Source organism: Periplaneta americana, chromosome 17, assembly GCF_040183065.1.
Source record: "Periplaneta americana isolate PAMFEO1 chromosome 17, P.americana_PAMFEO1_priV1, whole genome shotgun sequence".
Lineage (NCBI taxonomy): Eukaryota > Metazoa > Arthropoda > Insecta > Blattodea > Blattidae > Periplaneta > Periplaneta americana.
Genome location: NC_091133.1, coordinates 127303883 through 127327754, shown reverse-complemented (window position 1 = coordinate 127327754; position 23872 = coordinate 127303883). Strand labels below are relative to the sequence as shown.

At 34.5% G+C, this 23872-nt stretch overlaps 1 long non-coding RNA gene across 1 annotated transcript in view; it reads right to left on the bottom strand.

The window, feature by feature from the left end:
• The window catches only part of LOC138693096 (uncharacterized), a 642128-nt gene that overhangs the window by 319082 nt on the left and 299174 nt on the right, over nt 1–23872 (bottom strand). Inside the window, exon 4 of the long non-coding RNA XR_011330224.1 lies at nt 11050–11138. This is a non-coding gene — a long non-coding RNA (uncharacterized lncRNA). The remainder of the gene's footprint in view (nt 1–11049; nt 11139–23872) is intronic.

Genomic DNA, 23872 nt, shown 5'->3' with positions numbered 1-23872 from the left:
ATATTTACATATGTTGAAATTATAGGTTATGTTTACTGTACCAGTTACACCTTTCTGTCTAAATTTAATGATCTCCAATGCCTTGCCATTCATATGAAAATTATAGGTTATGTTTATTACATTTAACTTATATTCCTAAATTCGCAATCATATATTATAATTAAGCATAATGTCATGTATGATACCCCGGACATTCAATTTGTCTGTATTTTAATACAAAAATTAAGTACTGAATTATTGTATTTATCTACTACTTAAGAGACGAAGTAACACAATTGTACAGACGTGGACAAATTATTAACAAAATTGACGATTTTTATGATATTTTGTTTACAAAATTTGACTTTTCAATTTAGACTACAGTTGACAATTTTGGTTATTTCCATCATTACAGTAGAGAGAAATATGCAAAAATGTCAACTGTAGTTTAAATTGAGGAGTCAAGTTTTGTAAAAATATATAATAAAAATTGTCAATTTTGCTAATAATTTGTAAATTAGCAAAAATGTCAACTGCATTGAAGAGTCAAATTTTGTAAAAATATAAAACAAAAATCTTCAGTTTTGCTAATAATTTGGAAATATCCAAAATGTCAGCTGTAGTCCAAATTGAAGAATCGAATTTTGTAAAAATATACAATAAAAATCTTCAGTTTTGCTAATAATTTGTAAATATGCAAAAACATCAAATGTAGTCCAAATTGAGGAGTTAAATTTTGAAAAATATGCAACACTAATCTTCAATTTTGCTAATAATTTGGAAATACACAAAAATGTCAACTGTAGTCTAAATTGAAGAATCATATTTTGTAAAAATATATAATAAAAATGTTCAATTTTGCTAATAATTTGTCCACGTCTGTACGTACACTAATTTCATAGGAGTGGTATGGTAAATGTTTTGTCTAAAATTAAGGAAGGTAGATGTGCTAAACTGAAATCACAATATAAATTATTTTTTATTAAACCTCAAAATAGCTTCCATTCTAAACTTGAAATGTTGACGCGAACAGATTATGTTAACATGTAAAATTCTCTTCACATTAAAATAACACAGTCTTGTAATTATTTCTGCAACATATTATGCAACAAGAAGTAAGCGGAACTTATGGACACATTACACTAAATAAAACTTAGCAATGATAAGCAATAAAGTTATAATATAATATTTCACTGAGCTCCATACACTGAAATGTAAAACCCGAACAAACATTACGGCCTGGTCTAGATCGAAAAGGCATTGACTGTGCCGTATTTCGCATTTTTGTGAAAAGCTATGTAAACTGTGAAATGTTCGTTATCGGTTGTAATAAATGTAAATGGCTAAAATACTATAATTTGAATAATAATATGGGACAAAGAGACGTTTGTAGTGCTATAAATTGTAAGAAAATAGGTTAGAGTTATCCTTCTTCTGAGAGATCCAGGAAGGTGAGTTTATAGAATAGAATATATATTTTATGAGAATAATATATAAACCTTATGTATTTCACATTTCAGTAGTGGAAGGAAGGTTTTCATTTTTTCAAAAGAACACGATATCGAAAGTACAATACAATTTATAGTCTGCTAGGGAAAGTCTCTGTGATGATGCGATAGTAGCGATCCTGGTGGTGAGCAACTGTCTATGGCTGCATATTTCAACTGTCTATGTTTGCATATTTAGTAAGTACTAGCCGTACCCATGCGCTCCGCTGCACCCGTTAGAAATAAATATAAAGTAATTACATAATTAAAATAGGACATTTGATCCAGTGAACATTCGTGTTTGATTGAAGGATAAATCGTTTATTATGTTACTTAAATTGTATTAAAAAAATTAAAATGCGAATATTTTGATCCAGAGACCACTCATTTGGTCATAAAAATTATTTTAGGCAATACAGGAAACGAATGCCTATGTGCACAAGAAGCTATTTTAATCTTACCTGTCCTCGATTCACTCAGAAGTTACTGTAATAACATCGTAGAATTATGTCCATCTAGAGAAACTACACTTTCCAATGGTGAATTAATAAATAATTATACAAATCGGTTAATTTAGCTTCCGATATTACTTCATAGAAACACAGAAACATTTTCTGTAAGCCATGCTTCATAGCTTTCGATTGTTGTTGTCCAAGGCCCCTTATAGACAAAGTCATTTGTTTTTTATTTCATTACACCGCCTTAGATGGCGTTGTAATTGTAATTTTGAAACGCATTTATCTCATTAAATATCAGTCCTATCAAAATTTTACATAGAATAAAACTTATCGCAAATTATTTTTAAAGAAACTTGTGTAATGTAATATTTTTCATGGAAATTAATAATAAGGGAGATATTTCGATTTATTTAATTCAGGCCCCCTTATAACCCCCATTTTAAATAAAATATTTTGAATGCCATATAGCCTAAATTCTAAGTTACAACGAACTTAATTTATATTCCAATTTTCATATAAATCGGTTCAGCCATTATCACGTGAAAAGGTAACAAACATCCAGACAGACAGACGGACATATAAACAAAAATTAAAAAAAAAAAGCGATTTTCGGTTTCAGGGCGGTTAATTATATATGTTAGGACCAATTATTTTTGGAAAATCGAAAATTACCAGAAAAATTTCGGCTACAGATTTATTATTAGTATAGATTAAGCTTCGTGACTGTATATACTAGACTGTGATATTATTTTCTTCCAAGGCAGCACACTACCCAGAAGTAAGGGATCACGGCACGGCGCCTCCAAGCAGGGACGTTTTGGAGATGCTACTTGGCACGGTCGTTCGGTAACTTGGCTGTCGTGGGCAGAGGTCTCGCTACAAGCGCCGTTGCCGTGACCTCTTTTAGGGAACCGTTAAGAACGCTGTTTTCGTCGTGGCAAACCCCGTAACTTGGACTTAGAGCTGCCGAGTCCTATTTAACCTTACATTCCTCCGTGCCATGTGGGCCCCGACGCCGTGACACGTGTGCACTTGAACACGTCGCCGACAAGGGAAGTCTATTCTCATACGCATTACATTTCTTTCAGCGTCGTTCACAGTGAGCGTGTCTCTGAACTCAACTGCCTCAGGTTCAAACCCGACGATGGATTAGATCAGTGATGTCAAAGCAAGGGCATTTTTCTGACCTTGATGTCGTGCGCGGGCAGCAAGCGCTAAGTATGGAAAGAGGAAGGGTTGTGTATATGAATAAGCAACGTGTTGGATTGAGAAAACAGTGGTGCACAAACTTCAAACGGAACGTGAAATTTTATGTCGTTATTTTTATATGGCTTCTTTCTGTTTAATATTATCTATATTGTCTGTAAAACTAAAGTACTAACACTGATTTCTTAATATTGCACTTGTGTTTTAAATCTTAATAACATAATAGAGAGTTAAGGAGGAATATCCACTTAAATTCCATAGTAGTATAATATTATACTGTATTAAGTGGATGAAACACATCATTCATAAAGAAAGTTATATTCCAAAGAAAGAGATTGAGTATGACATGATAAGTTGGAATTTATATTGATGGTATCTTCAGCCTTACAAAAGTAATCAATAAACTAATCAAAACAATATTACAGTACAAAGCAAAGTTACCTAGGTACTGTATCTGTTTTAAGTGTAACTAATATTACATAACAAAACTCTTATCGCATTATGCTTTTAAGGTGATATTTGAGAGCAACTTCCTATCATCAGAATATTAAATTATTTTCTCGAAATCTGCTGAAGCTATAGAGCTGACATTTTTACAACACATGGGCACGTATCTTTTGCTTATGATGTAACAGTAGTTGCTTTGTTAATTCATTTCCTTACAAACAATTTCCATGCGAATATTTTCAAAAATTTCAATACACTATCTTCAGTAATACGTATTTACGGTATATTAGATTTACGAAAACATTCTGTAAGGCTACTAAATAAATACGCCTATATCTGAAAATTTCACTTTTCTATATGAAAAGATGAGAAAATATTTCTTTTGAATAAAAAAATCAAACTTGTGAAAAATGAGCATTAAAATTAAAACTTACATTCTTATAATGCACTTATACTTCTCAGGCAAATCTAAAAATTAAAATGGATACAGTTTTAATAAGTTCTCTTCCCTTTATCTATTGAATCAGTGCTGGCCATCCCTGAATATAGCTCGACCAAGCGGCATATACCACCTCTCTCGTCTGTCTCTTTCCTTTCCGCTGTAGAGCGCTTAGGCTCTCCTGGGCTCTAAAGCGCGCGCTTGCTCCTGTGGGCATCAATTGACATGCCTGGATTAGATGTTAGGCAGAAAAATGCAAATTTAATTTTCTTCCGATGTTAGAGTAAATTTGTTTATCTCATGTTTATCTTATTCTGTATGAATGGAAAAATTATTTTGTTCATAAATGAAGGTGAAAATATACAACCTTTTTTCTTCGATTTTAAAACTGAATCAATATGAGTATTATTACACTTAAATTTTTGCGCTAATTTTCTTTCAGATAAACGACTTTAACTTTCGCGAATCACTTTGACTAATGCTAGGTTTGTAGTGAAAGACCTGCCTTTGGGCAGAAAACTCTTCTCTTTGTCTCCGCATATGATCTATATATCTTAATGTCATCTATCATCTGATATATTCTTCATTCCCCGAACTATTCTCTCGTTCACGATTTCTTCCAGTGCATCCTTCGGTAGACAGTTTCTTCTCAGTCAGTGACCCAGCCAATTTCTTTTCCTCTTCCTGATCAGTTTCAGCATTACTCTTTCTTCACCCACTCTTTCCAAAACAGCTTCATTTCTTATCCTGCTGTCCATTTCACTCCCTAAATTAAAATGCTTGTAATCGATTCTCTTCACTTCGTCGTAATGTCCATGTTTCTACCCCCATACAGTGCCACACTCCACACAAAGCACTTCACTAGTGTCTTCCTTAATTTTTTTCCAAAGGCTCGCAGAAGATGCTTCTTTTTATTCGGAATATGTATGATAAGAATCTTCTTGAGTTAAATTTTAACGTACCTTGTTAACATGTTTCGACCTATTTTGGATCATCTTCAGCTATCCACTTGTTCTTCAGAACTCTTCTGAAGATGACCCAAAATAGGTCGAAACGTGTTAACAAGGTACGTTAAAATTTAACACAAGAAAGTTCTTATCATACATATTCCGAAGTGTTACAGTGTTAAAAGTTGTGTAATCAAGATGTATACTTCTTTTTCTATTGGTCATCGCTATCCTCCTCTTGACTTCCTGGCTGCAGCTCATGTTACTGCTTATAGTAGGCCTAAACCCTTAGTATTTGAAGCTGTCCACTTGTTCTACTAACTCAAATTCGCACGTTTTCTTTCTTCATCTTTACTCGTATTTCGATAACCATGGTCTTCGTCTTGTTTGCATTTATCTCCATTCCATACTGCTCACAGCTGTCATTTAGCTCCAGTAGCATATCCCTCAGAATCGTCTCCTCTTCTGCTAACAACGCCATATCATCAGCAAATCTTATGCACTTTATTCTTCTTCCTCCTACTTAACATTTTGATTAATGGTGAGTTAATTTATGGTATACGGTACGTTTCTCGATATTGGGATATTAAATACTCATTTTCTTCATCTAACTGCAAGGATACGAGTATAAAATGCAATTAATTTGACGTCACAGATTAATATTTGAGGAGAAAAATTCGCTCCGGCGCAGGGGATCGAACCCGGGTCCTTGGTTCTACGTACCAAGCGCTCTGACCACTGAGCTACGCCGAATTCAATCCACAGTACCGGACCGAACCCTCCTTCTTCAATGTTTCCCTTTGTGGCCTGACTCCAAGTTAGGCATATGTTGACGTTCGGTCCGGTACTGTGGATTGAATTCGGCGTAGCTCAGTGGTCAGAGCGCTTGGTACGTAGAACCAAGGACCCGGGTTCGATCCCCGGCGCCGGAGCGAATTTTTCTCCTCAAATATTAATTGTCAATATCACAGATATTATTCTGTAGGACAAATTAATAAATCTATAATGTTCGTCACAGAGTTTTGTTTCACATCATTCGAGTTGTACTCTGCCTAAAGAAGTTTCACTTCAGTGAGTTTCATGATCTAAAAATTACAACAAGAAATGTATTCCAGTGCATTTATTTTCAGCGTTGCTATATCTATTAAATTTATTGATGCTCTCTACTATGAGAATCTGTTTTCATTAACGTAACAATTATTCGTTATAAAAGAAAATCTCAAAGAAGCAGAAACAGGATGATAAATATGTGAAACAATTTGTTCCTCAGAACTCGAAAATATTCCTCGATGTGTTATGTGCAAAACTTATTATCAATGACAACGTGTTAGGCTTAACGATCTCCAGACTTTTTCATAAAAGTACACTCAGGAGTTTCTGGAGACTCACTGGGCTCGCTGATGCATAATCTAGGCACTTCACCTGAGCTGAATTTTGTACGTAGATGGGAATCACTGCTTGAAGCTTTCTTACTGACAAGAAGGAAAGGCTTATAAAATTCGGAGAGAGGCTGGTGTGAATATTAAATACATTTTGAGGGGGATACGAGGGTAAGGTTAAGAATTCTTGCTGTAGACCAAATACAGACCTTCTGTACTTTATACTGTACCACAATGGATTTCTATTTACAAATAAAATAGGGAATTCTTGACAAATACTCAACAAAATGTAACACACAGTTAACAGCAGACAATGATCTAGTTGTGCTTTTGTCAATCGTTACCTTTATCCTCGGTAATCTGACTCAAAAACTCGGTTTAAAATGATGAGCCATTTTAAACATAATCGGAAATGGTATACAAATGTTTCCAAATAAAATTCATTTCAGGCAAGCACTAACTGGAGGTGACATATTATCTTTTATGAATTATTTAGTCCCTTTTTGGAAAAGAATCCTTCAGCAACGGATCATATTTCGTTAATAAACAGAATATGCATATTATCCGAGACCCTGAGAATTCACATTCAGTCAATGAAATGTCTTTACACCTTCAAAAGCGTATGGTGTGGTGCTACCTGCAACTCTTTAATGGCTGGTTTCCAGTTCTTAGTGGTATGGAAATAAACATGGAAGAAACATTTTGGCATTTGAGGGAAAATATCCTATTAAATCAAAAATAGTCTTACAAAGAAAACAATAGAGCAAGTAAGATGTTTCAATTATTTAGGATGCTTATTATCTTATGAAAAAGAGAAAGATCTAGATGATAAATTATCAAAGTTTCAGCATATGTGCGGAACAATTCAAAGAACCTTGCGTAACAAAACCAGGAAAGAGACAATGATGAGATTCTATAAGGTTTTGGCAGTCCCACTTCTAACATATGGAAGTGAAAACTGGATATTAAATAGATCTGGGAAAAGGAAGATCGAAACGGCTGAAATGCGCTTCTTAAGGATAGCAGGATACACTCTAAGGGATCGTATTCGCAATACCGATAAAGGCTTTACCAACAACCAAAAATGTATTTAAAAATAGGCTTAAGGACTTTACTAATAGACGGTAATTATACACAGTATTTAAAGGGTGTAATTGATATTTTGTTATTGAAGTGTTGTATCAGTGAAGAATTATGTTGTGTCAGTGAAGTGTGTTGTGTAAGTGAAACGTGTTCCTGTCAGTGAAGCTTTATAGTTTATAGTGGCAGTGCAAAGTATTTGAACAGTGAAATGTTTTTGAAGTGTTAGTGGAATCAGGATAGAATCAGTGAAATGTGTCGTAGTTCCAGTGCAGTGAATGAGTTGACAGCGAAATGAGTGTAGTGTTGAAAGGTACTTGTGCAGATATGAACATATCATACTCGTGGGTTTTAGTTCGAACTTAGGCTTCATATACAAATTAGATTTACTTTAAATGTTATTTTAAGTGATCGTGCTTCATTTAATTTAGGATGTTCCCTATTATTATTATTATTATTATTATTATTATTATTATTATTATTATTATTATTATAAATTATTGTTAGTATTAATTATTAATATTATTATTAATTGTATTTTTTATTAATTGTGTTTATTATTGTCATTATTGAGTGTAATTAGTTACCACTGTCACCGGGTATATACCCATTGCAGTGTGAATACATACATACATACACACACACACATACATACATACATACATACATACATACATACATACATACATACATACATACATACATACATACATACATATATACATACATACATACATACATACATACATACATACATACATACATACATACATACATACATACATACATACATACATACATACATTAGAGAACAACTACAAATATATGAATTAGTAAATAAATTGACAGACAACAAACTAAAATGGTTTCAACATATAGACCGAATGGAGACATCTCGACTATCAAAACAGGCGTTACAGTATAGACCTAGAGGCAGACGTTCTGTTGGCCGCCCCATGACCAGGTGGAGGGATATGCTTTGAGTCGGCACGGGCTTATAGCCTAACCTTGAAGTAGAAGAAGAAACATTTTTCCAACAAGACAGAGCAAGACAACATAGACCACTGGTGACTAACTCACGGTATTTGTGCAAGAGAACACTTCACTGCTCACGAGTAGTATGAAGAGCAGATCGTCTCAATGCTTGCAATGCCAACGTTGCTCTCTTTTGCTCATCAGTGCACACGATGGTGCTTCGAAAGTCAGCTAAGTTGGTCACCAGTGACATAGACGAATGTCAAACACTTTCAAGACAGAATATTCTCAAATCGTTATTTTGAATGATTTGATAGACGTGGATGGTTCTGGCCGCCGACGTCGCCGGACTTGAATCCTTGTGATTAGTACTTTTGCAGTTTCCTGAAGAACAACGCATACAGGAATAATCCATGGACAATTAGAGAATTGAAAACGTTAAGGGAATCAGATACAATGAAGTGACTTAAATGTTTTTTTTTTTTCTTTTGCTGATTTATGTGCAATGACAGTTTAAATTTAATATCCCGAAATACCAGCGTTCAATTCTTCCGGCAAGTGTTCTTTTGTAATAGTTTTTTAGCTGTATACAAGTCACACTTCGGTTACGTCCCCCTTTTCTTGACATATTTTTCTCCTTTCGGAATTTTTAAAACTTTGAATATAGTATTAGTATTTATTTATTTAACATGGTAGAGATAAGGCCGTCAGGCCTTCTCTGCCCCTCTACCAGGGGATTACAACTATAACATGAACAATAAGATTACAATTAATATTAAATTTACAATTAGAATTACAATAAAAATTAAAGTACGACAAGAATACCTGATTAATGAAAGCTAGACATTTTATCATAGAAATTAAGAACAAAGAATATTTTTGAATTTACTAAATTACAAATTAAACCTACAATAACAAAATTCTATAGTGATGAAATTACCGGATATTGAAATATTTTGTGATAGATTAAGAGAACTATTTACAAGAAATCATGTCTGAACGAGTCTCAATTACTGACCAAGTGCCTAGTAAGTTTGCATTTGAATTCAATTTTATTTCGACAGTCCCTGATGCCAGCAGGTAACGAATTCCAGAGTCTTGGCAGGGCTATTGTGAAAGAGGATGAGTATGAGGAGGTTCGATGGGATGGTATTGTTAGTATTGTTTCATGGCGAGAGCGTGTGTTCAGATTGTGGTGGGAAGAAAGGTAAGTGAAGCGAGACGACAGGTACGAAGGAATAGAAGAGTTCAAGATTTCGAAGAGAAGGAGAAGTGAATGTAAATTTCTTTTCTTATCTACTATATACTATCAGTGTGAAACCTATTCCAGATAGAAACTTATTTTTTTACCACATATTGCCATAGTGATGCCCTTTGTATTAAATGTAAAGTTATGAGAAATGGAAAAACAATCTGTGCAGAAAAATCTCGATTATAAAAAATGATATTAAATGTTGGACATTTAGGGAAAAACATCAAGGCGAAAGCATCATGAGAGTAATCAATCAATCAATCAATCAATCAAACTCCCATAGGGAGCATAGGGCATTCACAAAGTCCCCCCATCGGACCCTATTTGTAGCCAACTTCTTCACTTCGCTCCATGTTTTCCCCTCCCTAGCAATTTCCTCCAAAACTGTTCTCTTCCATGTATTTTTTGGCCTTCCTCTTGTTCTACTGCCCTGGGGGTTCCAAACCAAAGCCATTCTTTCTACTGCTACATCTTCTTTCCTCATTGTGTGCCCTATCCAATTCCAGTTTCGTCTTTTGATTTCTATGGTGATTTCTTTCTGATTTGTTATCTTCCATAGTTCTGAGTTGTGATTATATCTGGCCATATAACAAACTTAAATGTTTTAATGGACAGAGGAAACATTAAGCAATAACCTGTAAAGTTTCAGCTCTGTATTTTCAATTGTTTACGAGCTGAGTGTACCACAACATTGAAATTTAACATTGTCAAGATAGAATGCATTCGGTCCCCTTGGCTGTTGTGGAGAGCATCTATGAAACAAAATTTGCTTCAGTAATAAAGAACTTTGGTAAAGTTCGCGGGCAGTGTTCGATGCAAAAGGATTGCTTATTGAAAATGTGATTTGAATAAAAGCGCCTAAGTCTATGACGTTACAAGACGCCAAAATCATTCATATATTGTGTCCTCCATGTATGACGTTTCCCTCACACATAACGTCAGTGGCTCTTTCTGTTATATGCCTCGTACAGTTACTGTGAAATCGGTCGCCGTTTCTACGGTAGTAACTTTAATTTATAAACCTTTTCAGTGGGCAAAACGTTTACAAACAACTTAGAAATGAGTACAGATGGATCTTACCTGTGTCACAAGAGATTTTCAAAGTGTCCTCCTTCTGCTTCAATTGATTTTTGATATCTCCGAAGTTTGTTCTGAAATACTCGACTAATCTCTTCTTGCAGAATGTTCGAAATGACGTGTCGAATTTTCTTCTACATTTTGCATAATTTAAGAACTACAAAATCTCGCTACAATATAGTAGGCCTACAAGTACAAAAAAAAACACAATAACTTGCACTACGAGGAAAGATCCATATGCTGTAGCCCTGACCTATTTATAGTTGAACTAAAATTTCTATTTTGCGGCAAACAAATAACTGAAATGTGTTATGGCTACTTACATGTCAAATTGCAAGTCTGTACATGTTCGCGTTGGCTCGTAGCAGGTGTTCGAGTGGCCGTAGGTGCTTCGTCAGTAGAGAAATTGAGCCTGTAACAAAGATCTGTGATTTAATACCTGCAAAAGAAGGGAATAGCGTGCTGGTTCGAGTCCTCATGGGGGAAGAAATTTTCTCATGAAATTTCAGCCAGTGTATGGGACCGGTGCCCACCCAGCATCGTGATGCACTTGGGGAGCTACGATAGGTAGCGAAATCCAGTTTCGAATACCAGCTATAAAGGCTGGGGGGGATCATCGTGCTAACCACACGATACCTCCATTCTGGTTGGATGATCGTCCACCTCTGCTTCGGCATGTGGGCGTGAGGCCAGCAGCCGGCTGGTCGGTCTAGGCCCTTCACGGGCTGTAGCGCCATTATTATTATTATTATTATTATTATTATTATTATTATTATTATTATTATTATAAAAGAAGGGAATGTCTCCATCTCAAACTTACCAAAATATGACAAGTACCTTGGAAGAATCAACTGTATCATGAAACTTTTGATAGATATGTGTGCAGACACATGAATTTAACATTTTTTTTTTTTATGGGATTAGAAGAATCTGTTGGGATTTGTAATTTTTATGGTATAGTAAAAAGGTGATGTCGAATGTTTAAATTGTTTGTTTGTTTGTTTGTTTCTTTGTTTGTTTGTTTATTTATTTATTTATTATCTAGCTAGCTAGTGAGTACAAATTACATTTATAAAACAAAAATGTTTCTAGCCACTACCGTAAGAGCCAGGCTCGTGTACGGCGTGGTCTTAGTCAATAATATAACATGAATTTACAACACAGTTTACTAAAAACACTATGTAACTTAATTTAAACCAATAAATACAACACAAGAGCAAGAATAAAGAAGAAAGAGAAAAAGAGAGAAAAATACACATTTAATATAAATTGACAATCCGACAGAAGCCAGTGATATTCAATAAAAACATGAATATAGTCGACAGAATTAAAAGGTAAAAAAATACACTTGTTAATATTATATAGGCTATCATGGATAATTTTACAAATTTCTTTTTTAAAAGCTTCAATTTTAAAATTTGGAAAATGGTTTGTCATTTTATTATAAAGTCTTGGGCCGAAACTAGCACCATGTTTAAGATCTGCACTTGTGGGAGAACATCATGTGAAGATGAACATAGTGAACAGTCAAAACACCAGAAAACATCAATAAAGTGCATGACTTAGTGCTGCAAGATCGACGAGTCACCATCAGCGATAGGGTAAAGGTTGGTAATACTGTAATACGAGTAATATTGTGATAGTTTTTTTTTTATTTTATTGAGCGAGAGAAGGACTGGCTTTGTGCAGCAGCTTGTCCACGAATATTCCCAAAAAATCGTTGACGCAAAAAACCAATCTTCCTCTCGCTCAATAAAATTGTAATAAATTCTTAAAAAGAACTATCACAGAAATTTTTTAATAAAAAAGCCGCCCTAAATAAGGGTTCGAATAGATCGGCCTATTAATCAATTCATAAAGAATAATCATGAAAACCAATTGTGTGACAATTTCAAAGGAAAAAGAAAACATTAAGATAAATGATATGAAAACATAGGAAATCATTTACAATAAAAGTTTGTTGGGTACAAATGATTACTAATTATAGCTAAGGATGATTTTAACACATGAGATCCTACGGCATCAATCGTTGCATCAGAAATGTTAAATTGTTTAAGTAGATTTAAAGTTTCTCGTGGGATCGTGCCACGGGCACCGAATATGAGTCCAAAAACTGTCCAATGTGTGATGTGGTATTGTGCTCCAAGATGCTGACAACAAGGCTCATAGATGACTTGTTTTTCACGACACACCTCTTGTGGCTGTTGCTCATGCAGCTCGAAACGGATTGTGGGATCAAGAATGACACCCTTATCCTTCTGCCGATCAATTATGATGATATCAGCACGTCTAGTAGAGCCATCAGAAGAGACGCAACCAACCTCCTCATAAACCTCATAGGAAGCATTCTGACGGATTGAAGCTGCGATGAGAGAACGAACCGTATTATGTCTGTTGATTCGGAGCAATTCTCCATGATGGCAGAAACCCAAGACGTGAGGAAGCGTTTCTTGCTCGTCGCATCTTCTGCAACGGGTTGAGTCAAGAGTTCTGCCAGGGAGAGTAAATACAGATATTGTATCAGAATTCATGTTAATGGCTTGCGTTCACCGACTGCTCGAAAGTCCCATATTACAATATTAGCAACCTTTACCGTATGGTAGAGGAAATAGTCTTCTCATTGCATAGCGTGCACAATATTTTGGTAAACACACTGGACATGAAAAAAATAACTGTAAAGTGGGTGCCTCGCATGTTGACGCCGAAGCAAAAACGACAAAGAGCAAGTGCTCGGCGGACAGCATTTTAACTAATTTTAGAGTAAACAAAAAATAAATTATTAAACGATAACTTATATGACTATGGATGAGAAATGTGGAAAAATGGGCAAGATTATTATTTTTCAATTATAAGTGGGTCAGCGCTACAATATAGGGATAAACTCTCGTCCACTAGCAGGAATGAGTAATTCCTTACCTGAAATAATTAGACAAACGTAATAGCTTGCACTTGCAAGCTAAAGCAGGGAGATGCACTATCACCTTTACTTTTTAACTTTGCTCTGGAATATGCCATTAGGAAAGTTCAGGATAACAGAGAGGGTTTGGAGTTGAATGGGTTACATCAGTTGCTTGTCTATGCAGATGACGTGAATATGCTAGGGGAAAATCCACAAACTATTAGGGAAAACGCGGAAATTCTAGTTGAAGCAAGTAAAGCGATAGGGTTGGAAGTAAATCCCGAGAAGACTAAGTATATGATTATGTCTCGTGACCAGAATATTGTACGAAATGGAACTATAAAAATTGGAGATTTATCGAAGAGGTGGAAAAATTAAAATATCTTGGAGCAACACTAACAAACATAAATGACACTCGGGAGGAAATTAAACGCAGAATAAATATGGGAAATGCGTGTTATTATTCGGTTGAGAAGCTTTTGTCATCTAGTCTTCTGTCAAAAAATCTGAAAGTTAGAATTTATAAAACAGTTATATTACCGGTTGTTCTGTATGGTTGTGAAACTTGGACTCTCACTTTGAGAGAGGAACAGAGATTAAGGGTGTTTGAGAATAAGGTTCTTAGGAAAATATTTGAGGCTAAGAGGGCTGAAGTTACAGGAGAATGGAGAAAGTTACACAACGCAGAGCTGTACGCATTGTATTCTTTACCTGACATAATTAGGAACATTGAATCCAGACGTTTGATATGGGCAGGACATGTAGCACGTATGGGCGAATCCAGAAATACATATAGAGTGTTAGTTGGGAGGCAGGAGGGAAAAAGACCTTTGGGGAGGTCGAGACGTCGGTGGGAGGATAATATTAAAATGGATTTGATGGAGGTGGGATATGATGGTAGAGACTGGATTAATCTTGCTCAGGATAGGGACCAATGGCGGGCTTATGTGAGGGCGGCAATGAACCTCCGGGTTCCTTAAAAGCCAGTAAGTAAGTAAGTAATAGCTTGCACTACATTACGCACGAATGAGTCATTCCTACAGTAGATCGCAACAGTCTGCGGTAAACTGCACGCATACAACTCCCGATAACACCCTAGAACTTAGGCGCATACGACAGGCGTATTATGGATATTTTTTTATGTCCTGTGGCGTTGTGTGTCAATTTTTCTTCGAAATATTTACCCGTATGCAAACTTTCTATGGGGCTTACCAACATGATGTTGGGGAAGATTCTATTGTTCGTAATGAAAAGTCGTATGTATGCATATCAGAACTTAAGTAATGAAATAAAACACGTGTTGCAAATGGAAAGAGAAGAAGCGTTTTAAATTATTTCTACGAAGTCAGCCTGTACCTTAATAACAATGTTGTGGAGGTATCTGGTAAAAACGGAGTTGGCGATGTAGTGACATATGTTCGCAAAATTTCACTTTCCCTCAGTATATAACCATACCAGCCGACGTACATGTACGGGAACAGAAATTGAGAATGAGTATCAAATAAGCCGAAAACAGTCGAAAAGAGTCAATAATTCAGTTAAGAGCCAACTATAACAGGTTTTCTTTGGGCTAAATGTATTTTTAACATTATTACTCGTTGATCACTGGGATGAAACGGACAGATCTTCGTTATAACACTGGCGCAACTTCGTCCTTCCATGCTAATAACTTAATATCTATGGCGTGTATATAGGAACATGTTAATTATGTAAATGAGAGAATAAAGATTCAGCTATTTCAAAATTATATTTACTTTCTTCCTAAATAAAACTGACATTGTTTAAGCAATAACCCCAAAACATATAATAATTTTTCTTATTTTACAGGCATAGACCTATAACCTTTTGCTATTACTAAACTATGAAAGATGGTTCGGGACATATTGCGAGTAAAATACTGTAAGTTAATAAATATGACCTTTTCAAAAATCCCTTTCGATCCATCTCTTACGGTTCAGAAATTGGGACCCTTCTTGTTGTGTTTCTACCTATTACAAAACATAACAAGGTTGGATCTTCTATCAGAAAATTAAATTGCAACATTTCATACAGAATACAAAACACACAGACAAGACAAAACAGGAGTTTACAAATTAACATACAATACTTGGAGGATTTAGTGAAGAACTGTTTCCAAAACATAGGAGGAGTGATAGTAGGAGGAAGATTTATTTTACTGGGTTATTTTACGACGCTGTATCAACATCTAGGTTATTTAGCGTCTGAATGAAATGAAGGTGATAATGCCGGTGAAATGAGTCCGGGGTCCAGCACCGAAAGTTACCCAGCATTTGCTCGTATTGGGTTGAGGGAAAACCCCGGAAAAAACCTCAACCAGATAACTTGTCTCGACCGGAATTCGAACCTGGGCCACCTGATTTCGCGGCCAGGCGCGCTGACCGTTAGTCCACAGGTGTGGACTAGGAGGAAGACGAATAAAGTGCATAAGATTTGCTGATGATATGGCATTATTAGCAGAAGAGGAGACGATACTAAGGGATATACTACTGATGGTAAATGACAGCTGTGAGCAGTATGGGATGCAGATAAATGCAAACAAGACGAAGACCATGGTCATAGGAAGAAAAGTAAAGAAGGTAAACTTGCGAATTCTAAATGAGACAGTAGAACAAGTAGAACAAGTGGACATACAATACAGAAATATAGAAAAAGACATGAAAACCCTATATATTGAACCCAAAAGCCAGAAACTAAACACACTAGAAGAATATGAAATTTATAAGCATATGAAAATGCGTGCGCAACACACATATGAATTTCAGAACACTCACGCGTTTCAACCTCTGATTGGCGATATGTGTCAGAGGAACAACAATTTATTGCTTTTATACATCTTACGTCTCATTAGTGTAATATGTAAGTAGTCAGCGATGTATGCAAAGGAGAAGAGAAAGGAACTGGCCATCTACCCCCACTAACTCCTGGATTAGTTTGCCTCATGGGTGATATCTTATTTGTGTCACTTCTGAGGTTTCAACATGTCTTCGGACAGTTGACTAAACAACACACATTTTGACACAACACTACCGATTATAAACGCACTCACACCAAGACAACAGCAAAAACAAAACAAAAGCAAGCGCAAGGCCTCACTAAGATATGAAGATTGCCGAAACTAGCAAGGTAAAATAAGTGGGCAAGCACCCAGTGGCAGTGGTATACACAATATAAACAATACACAATAGTAATACACGTTACAAGAACGGTATGTTGACGTTTTCATGGTCGAGGAAAAGATTGAAAAAGCGAAACGTAGTTGAGCTTTTTTAATTTCCGAGAACATGAAAACAAACATACCGCTCGTGTATCGTACATTATTTTGTGCGAAGATCGTTTATTACATACCTGAAAGACGAATTTCTAATTAGTTGTAATGAAATCCCCATGTTGGTTTCTGTTTAATGACGGCAACTTCGGAAAACCAAAATATCTTTCTTCAACATTGTTGCTATAAAATGTTTACTGAGTTTACTATATTCCAGCAGGCCGTGATATACGTCTGTTTTTTTTCCCCCCAGTCTATAAATGCGAACTTAAAACAAACGGTAAGGTTATGTAATGATTTATTTTTCATTTTAATATTTTAACAATATTATTTAGGTATATAACATATTGCAGTAATAACATCCGCATCTGGAATCTTGATGATTTTTTCACGGCTTCCTTAATGTTAGTTGCATTACAAATGCAGTAACTTTTGTGGTGTTGTAGAGTTTACTTAATTTTTGCAAATATTTAAAAACAATAATTAACAGTGCAATTTAGGTGAAATTGCAGTGGTAAGTTTCCAATTTATAATTATTACTATGTTAAACGTCTCTAAAAATAATATGTTAAAAGCCTAAACCAGTAAAATGAATGTCGCGCTTAAGCGGTAAGAAGAGGGAAATTGTTATGTGTGTTACGTTGGGAATACTGAATGTGGTATTTCACACTTACCGCGTATTGGTTCTGTGGGGAAAACAAGCAAATACGCACGATCTCGCACAATAAAATGATAAACAATACACAATAAAATCATAAACAATACACAATACAGTTATACAATAACCATTACAATTATACAATGCAATATAAGGTCCCTGAGCCAAATAACGCCATGTATACCTTTAACGCCACCCTATTAAAATTTGTTAACGACACAAGTTTTCGGTAGTGCACTACTGTAGCCTGCATTCGCTTGCAATCTAGTGATGAAATGAGTTACTAGCTGTTCGCTGACATTTACGAGTGACATGATATTCCATCATTTCCCTGTTGTGTGTTGATAGTGAATGACTGTTCTTATATCAAGGTAAGAGGCAATATTTTATTTTGTGTGTTGAGCAAATAATAACTATATTAAACTATATATTTTCGTGATCCTTAAACATTCTTCTATGTATAAAAAGTATTTGCTATCTATAAAATTTTAAAATGTTAGAGAAACAGGCATGTCATATTATCAAGTACTCAGTGGCGCTTTAACGCCATGTGGGTTAAAGGTCTACAGACAAAATTTTAGGTTATGTTAGTACTAAGGCTGACAGTACAGCATCAGTGTGAAAACATCAGGAAAACCACTAAGCTTTCAACTTACAAATGTTCAGAATGTGCAGTGATGATATTGGTTCAATTGCTTATCAAACTCTTAATTTTTTTTTTATTTTACATAACTTAATTTTTTGTTTTACTTATTGAAAAACATTCATATTAAACTAAGGTAAATGCTTTTGTGTTTAATAACTTTCTACTGAGTCACATTGTCTCTTTTTGTTTTAGTAAGGAGTCACTGGAAAACATATTTTCCTAATCCATCTGGTGTTTCAGTTTCAGATCAAGAATCTTTAATTAGTATTGAGTGATTTTGTATCTTTTATTAACAGAAACTCAAATTTAGTCGCTTAGTTCAATTTGTGTTGCTTAGGACAAATAATTCATTAACAATTATAAGTGTATAGGTTACTAGAAAATAGGTGGCGTTAATTGGACAACCTGTTCCTAATAACGCCAGTTTACAAAGTTTTCCTATTTGGGTTCTAATTCTTGTTCGGTATATAATGTATCCATTTTCATTGTGCTATTTTGTAAAGATAAGATTACAGTTTCTATTTCATAATTTTCGTGTTTGTATATAACTTATTTCCAGAGCAAAAGTGACTGAAGTGATAAGGTGGCGTTATTTGGTACGTGTACCTTACAATTATATATACAACACAATAAGAATACACAATAAAATTTAACACAATAATTACAATTAATAATAAAACATAAAATACCTAATTTCACAATACAACCTACATATGTATAGGCCCTACATAAGTTTCAATAGTCTTTCACTTTACTCTCATCTCACTCACTGTAGTGGCACTATGACGCAATTCACTGACACTTTAGGGTATATTTTACTGACACTCTATAACACATTTCGCTGACACTATAGAACACATTTCATTGACGCTATAAATTATCACTGATCGGAACTATTCACTGCACTGTAAAACCATAACTTCACTGACTCACCTCGCTTCACTGATACATCAGTTCAAATAAGTCAAATAATTACACCCTTGTGCATACTTATAAACAGAACTACATTTAAGCTAAACATTTCTAGTCTAAGGCTCTTTTACACGCTATTTTTAAATAATTTACAATTCAAACCAAGGGAGTAACTCGTCAGGCTAAATATATGCATGTCACCTTAAAAAATTAAATGTTGAATGTCACCTTAACTTTAATTTGCACTTTATACACAACTTTTTAAGTTATTCTTGAATCTCCTTAAGGAAGGACAGCCCTCAAAGACCGCTGCAGGTAGGTCATTCCAATCATTTATAGTTCTATTTAAAAATGAGAATTTACCTACATCCGTTTTCTGTTTCCTACATTTGATTTTAAAATCATGATCGTTCCTACCATAGTACGTTGGCTTTTCTAACCAAGCCCTTATGTCTACCCATGCTTTCTGACCTAGATGTGCTCTATAGGCTACAATGATAATAATACTTACTTACTTACTTACTTACTTACTTACTTACTTACTTACTGGCTTTTAAGTAACCCGGAGGTTCATTGCCGCCCTCACATAAGTCCGCCATTGGTCCCTATCCTGAGCAAAATTAATCCATTCTCTATCATCATATCCCACCTCCCTTAAATCCATTCTTTGCTGTGGTCGTGCCAGAGAATCAGTCCCATTCCGAGGCTTATTTGAAGGATTCGTAACAAGCTGTTTTTTTACGGTGATGGGTTGTTAGCCCTTCGCCCAACCCCCAAGCTGGAGGACCACCCCTCATCTGCTGTCCGCGACTGCTTATTCAATATATTCACAGCTACCCTCCATATCTGGAGGCCGTCTCCTCGATCCGCAACCATACAATGATAATAGTTTCTATTTTACAAAATAACGAACCATTAGTGTCAAAACATTGGTGTTGCTATGGGAAAGCCAAATAATCCTCTAAAGTTTAAGATATTTGGGAACTGTTCATCATCCTTGAAATTATTGGAAACAGTTCTTTGTCTTATGCGTACTGAAAATTGTACATAAGACTTCACCTGCCACAAACCCATGCATGACGTTTCAATAACTTGATTCACTGCTTTCAGTCAATAATGTAATATTCTTGACATGATGCTTTTTAAGTCAAAGTTTTCGAATTTATTCAGAATCACATATCGCCATACGTGTTCAAGGAATTATTAATATTCTACAACTAACGGGAATTTTATGGAGAATCAAAACCACGCAAGTTTTTAAAACTGCATTTCTTTATTTAACACACATTTTTAACCACACAGGATAGTCGGCGACTAGCGAGAAAAAAAATAGTTGTACAGCTACTTTGTCTCGCGCGTCTCGTTCGGGATCATAGAGGTATTCTGTTTAATGCTGACAGCACTGGAAGCAGATCAAAGCACATCTTTTTCCATGTAAAGTGATTTCCTCTTTAATGAAATACAGTACACACATTTTATTTCAAGCTAAAATTAACTGTAAAATAAAAACCAATTTATGTAACAAATTCTCTAGAGTTAACAATATATCAGTTCAGAGCAAAGAATAATTTCTTCCGTGGAGTCGTTCTGCCAACATTGCCTTCACGAGAATCCAGACGTGTAGCGCTGAAATTATTGGGCACACCAAAAGGACAAATTGTGTCATGATAGAGAATCTTGAGGAAGAAGATGTAAGGAATGAAAGAGGAGAAAGATAGGATGGAAGAACAGACTAGAAAAAGAAAACAAAACGAAGAAACAAGGAAATGAGAAAAACAAAGAGGCAAGAAAGAAATAAACAAAGGAAACGATTAGCGAAATAAGTGGATGAAAGAGTAATGGAACGGAAAAAAATTCTCTCCGGCGCCGGGATTTGAACCCGGGTTTTCAGCTCTACGTGCTGATGCTTTATCCACTAAGCCACACCGGCGCCGGAGAGAATTTTTCACCGTTCCATTACTCTTTCATCATATGATGACGCAGAATATCTGCATGGAAATATCATAATATGTACTTCGGTACATTAAATAATATATATTATATGCGTAAATCACTTTGTGATTTAAGACGGCGCTTATTCCGTCGGATCTCGGCCAACTAGTCACTCATAACGAGTGCACCTCAGCACATGTGTGGACTTCAGTCCTACGTTCATAGACATCTATGACGTAGTGCAGAGGGCGGCCACTAGAGGGGACCCAAGAGTTGGAACTTAAACTGAGACGAGTCTGTCCGACGCCGGGGTGACTTAGTGGATAAAGCATCAGCACGTAGAGCTGAAAACCCGGGTTCAAATCCCGGCGCCGGAGAGAATTTTTCTCCGTTCCATTACTCTTTCTTCATATGATGACGCAGAATATCTGCATGGAAATATCATAATATGTACTTCGGTACATTAAAATAATATATATGAAATAAGTGGATATAAACGGAGGGAGAGAGGAATACAAACTCTAAGGAGAACTAAGATGATGGCAGAGAGATGCAAAGAAAAATACACAACGGAAAGAAAACTAAAAAGAGATAGAAACAAAGGAAACGGAAGGAAAACGTTAAATGGTAAGAAAAAGAAACAAATAGTAGGCGTACTAATAAGAAACAATGGAAGAATGGAAGAAAGAAATGCAGCTAAAATGAACAAAAAAACAAAAGAATAAAGAAACAAAGAAAAAAGACATACAGAATGAAAGAAGGAAACAAATAAAGAAAGAAAAAGGAAGAAAAAAATACAAACAGGACGAAAGAAGGGAAGAAATAAGGAATCACAAGGGAAAAGGGAAACGAAGAAGTGAACAAGGACAAAGAAGAGAAAAGAAACCAGGGGGAAAGAAAGGAAGAAATAAAGAAAGAAAAAGGAAGAGAAATAAAAACAACGAAAGAAAGAAATAAATAAAGAATAATAAGGAAGGAAAACAGGACGAAAGAAATAAGGAATCGCAAGAAGATAAAAGGAAAACGGGGACGAAAGAAAGGAACAAAAAAGATAAATTAAGAAAAAAGAAAACGGAACGAAAGAAAGGAACAAAAAAGATAAATGAAGAAAAAGGAAAATGGGACTAAAGAAAGGAACAAAAAAGATAAATTAAAAAAAAATAAAACGGAACGAAAGAAAGGAACAAAAAAGATAAATTAAAAAAAAGAAAACGGAACGAAAGAAAGGAACAAAAAAGATAAATTTAAAAAAAGAAAACGGAACGAAAGAAAGGAACAAAAAAAATAAATTAAAAAAAAGAAAACGGAACGAAAGAAAGGAACAAAAAAGATAAATTAAAAAAAAGAAAACGGAACGAAAGAAAGGAACAAAAAAGATAAATTAAAAAAAAGAAAACGGAACGAAAGAAAGGAACAAAAAAGATAAATTAAAACAAAAGAAAACGGAACGAAAGAAAGGAACAAAAAAGATAAATTAAAAAAAAGAAAACGGAACGAAAGAAAGGAACAAAAAAGATAAATTAAAAAAAAGAAAACGGAACGAAAGAAAGGAACAAAAAGATAAATTAAAAAAAAAGAAAACGGAACGAAAGAAAGGAACAAAAAAGATAAATTAAAAAAAAAGAAAACGGAACGAAAGAAAGGAACAAAAAAGATAAATTAAAAAAAGAAAACGGAACGAAAGAAAGGAACAAAAAGATAAATTAAAAAAAAGAAAACGGAACGAAAGAAAGGAACAAAAAGATAAATTAAAAAAAAAGAAAACGGAACGAAAGAAAGGAACAAAAAAGATAAATTAAAAAAAAGAAAACGGAACGAAAGAAAGGAACAAAAAGATAAATTAAAAAAAGAAAACGGAACGAAAGAAAGGAACAAAAAGATAAATTATAAAAAAGAAAACGGAACGAAAGAAAGGAACAAAGAAGATAAATAGAAAAAAAAGAAAACGGAACGAAAGAAAGGAACAAAAAATATAAATTAAAAAAAAAGAAAACGGAACGAAAGAAAGGAACAAAAAAGATAAATTAAGAAAAAAAACGGGACGAAAGAAAGGAACAAAAAAGATAAATGAAGAAAAAGGAAAACGGGACTAAAGAAAGGAACAAAAAAGATAAATAAAGAAAAAAGAAAACGGAACGAAAGAAAGGAACAAAAAAGATAGATTAAGAAAAAGGAAAACGGGACGAAAGAAATGAACAAAAAAGATAGATTAAGAAAAAGGAAAACGGGACGAAAGAAATAAACAAAAAATATAAATTAAGAAAAGGAAAACGGGACTAAAGAAAGGAACAAAAAAAAATAAATTGAGAAAAAAGAAAAAAGAAAACGGAACGAAAGAAAGAAACAAAATAGATAAATTAAGAAAAAGGAAAACGGGACAAAAGAAAGGAACAAAAAATATAAATGAAGAAAAAGGAAAATGTGACGAAAGAAAGGAACAAAAAGTATGAATATGGATTAAATAAATAAAGATGAACAAAATATAGAACGAAATAATTTAAAAAATCACAAAGAAGAAAAAAAGAAAAACATGATGAACGAAAGGATGAAATAAAGAAAGAAAAAGGAAAAATATGAAAACAGAACGAAATAATGGAAGAAATAAAGAATCACGAAGAAACAAAATGAAAAACGGGACTAACGAAAAGATATAAAATGAAAGAAAATGAAAGAAAAAATAAAAAACAGAATGAAAGAAGTGAACAAATAAAGAATCACAAGGAAGAAATATAAAAAACAGAACAAAACAAAGGAAGAAAAAAAATTGGAAGAAAGAAGAAAACCAGAACGATAGTAAGAAGAAATAGGGAATC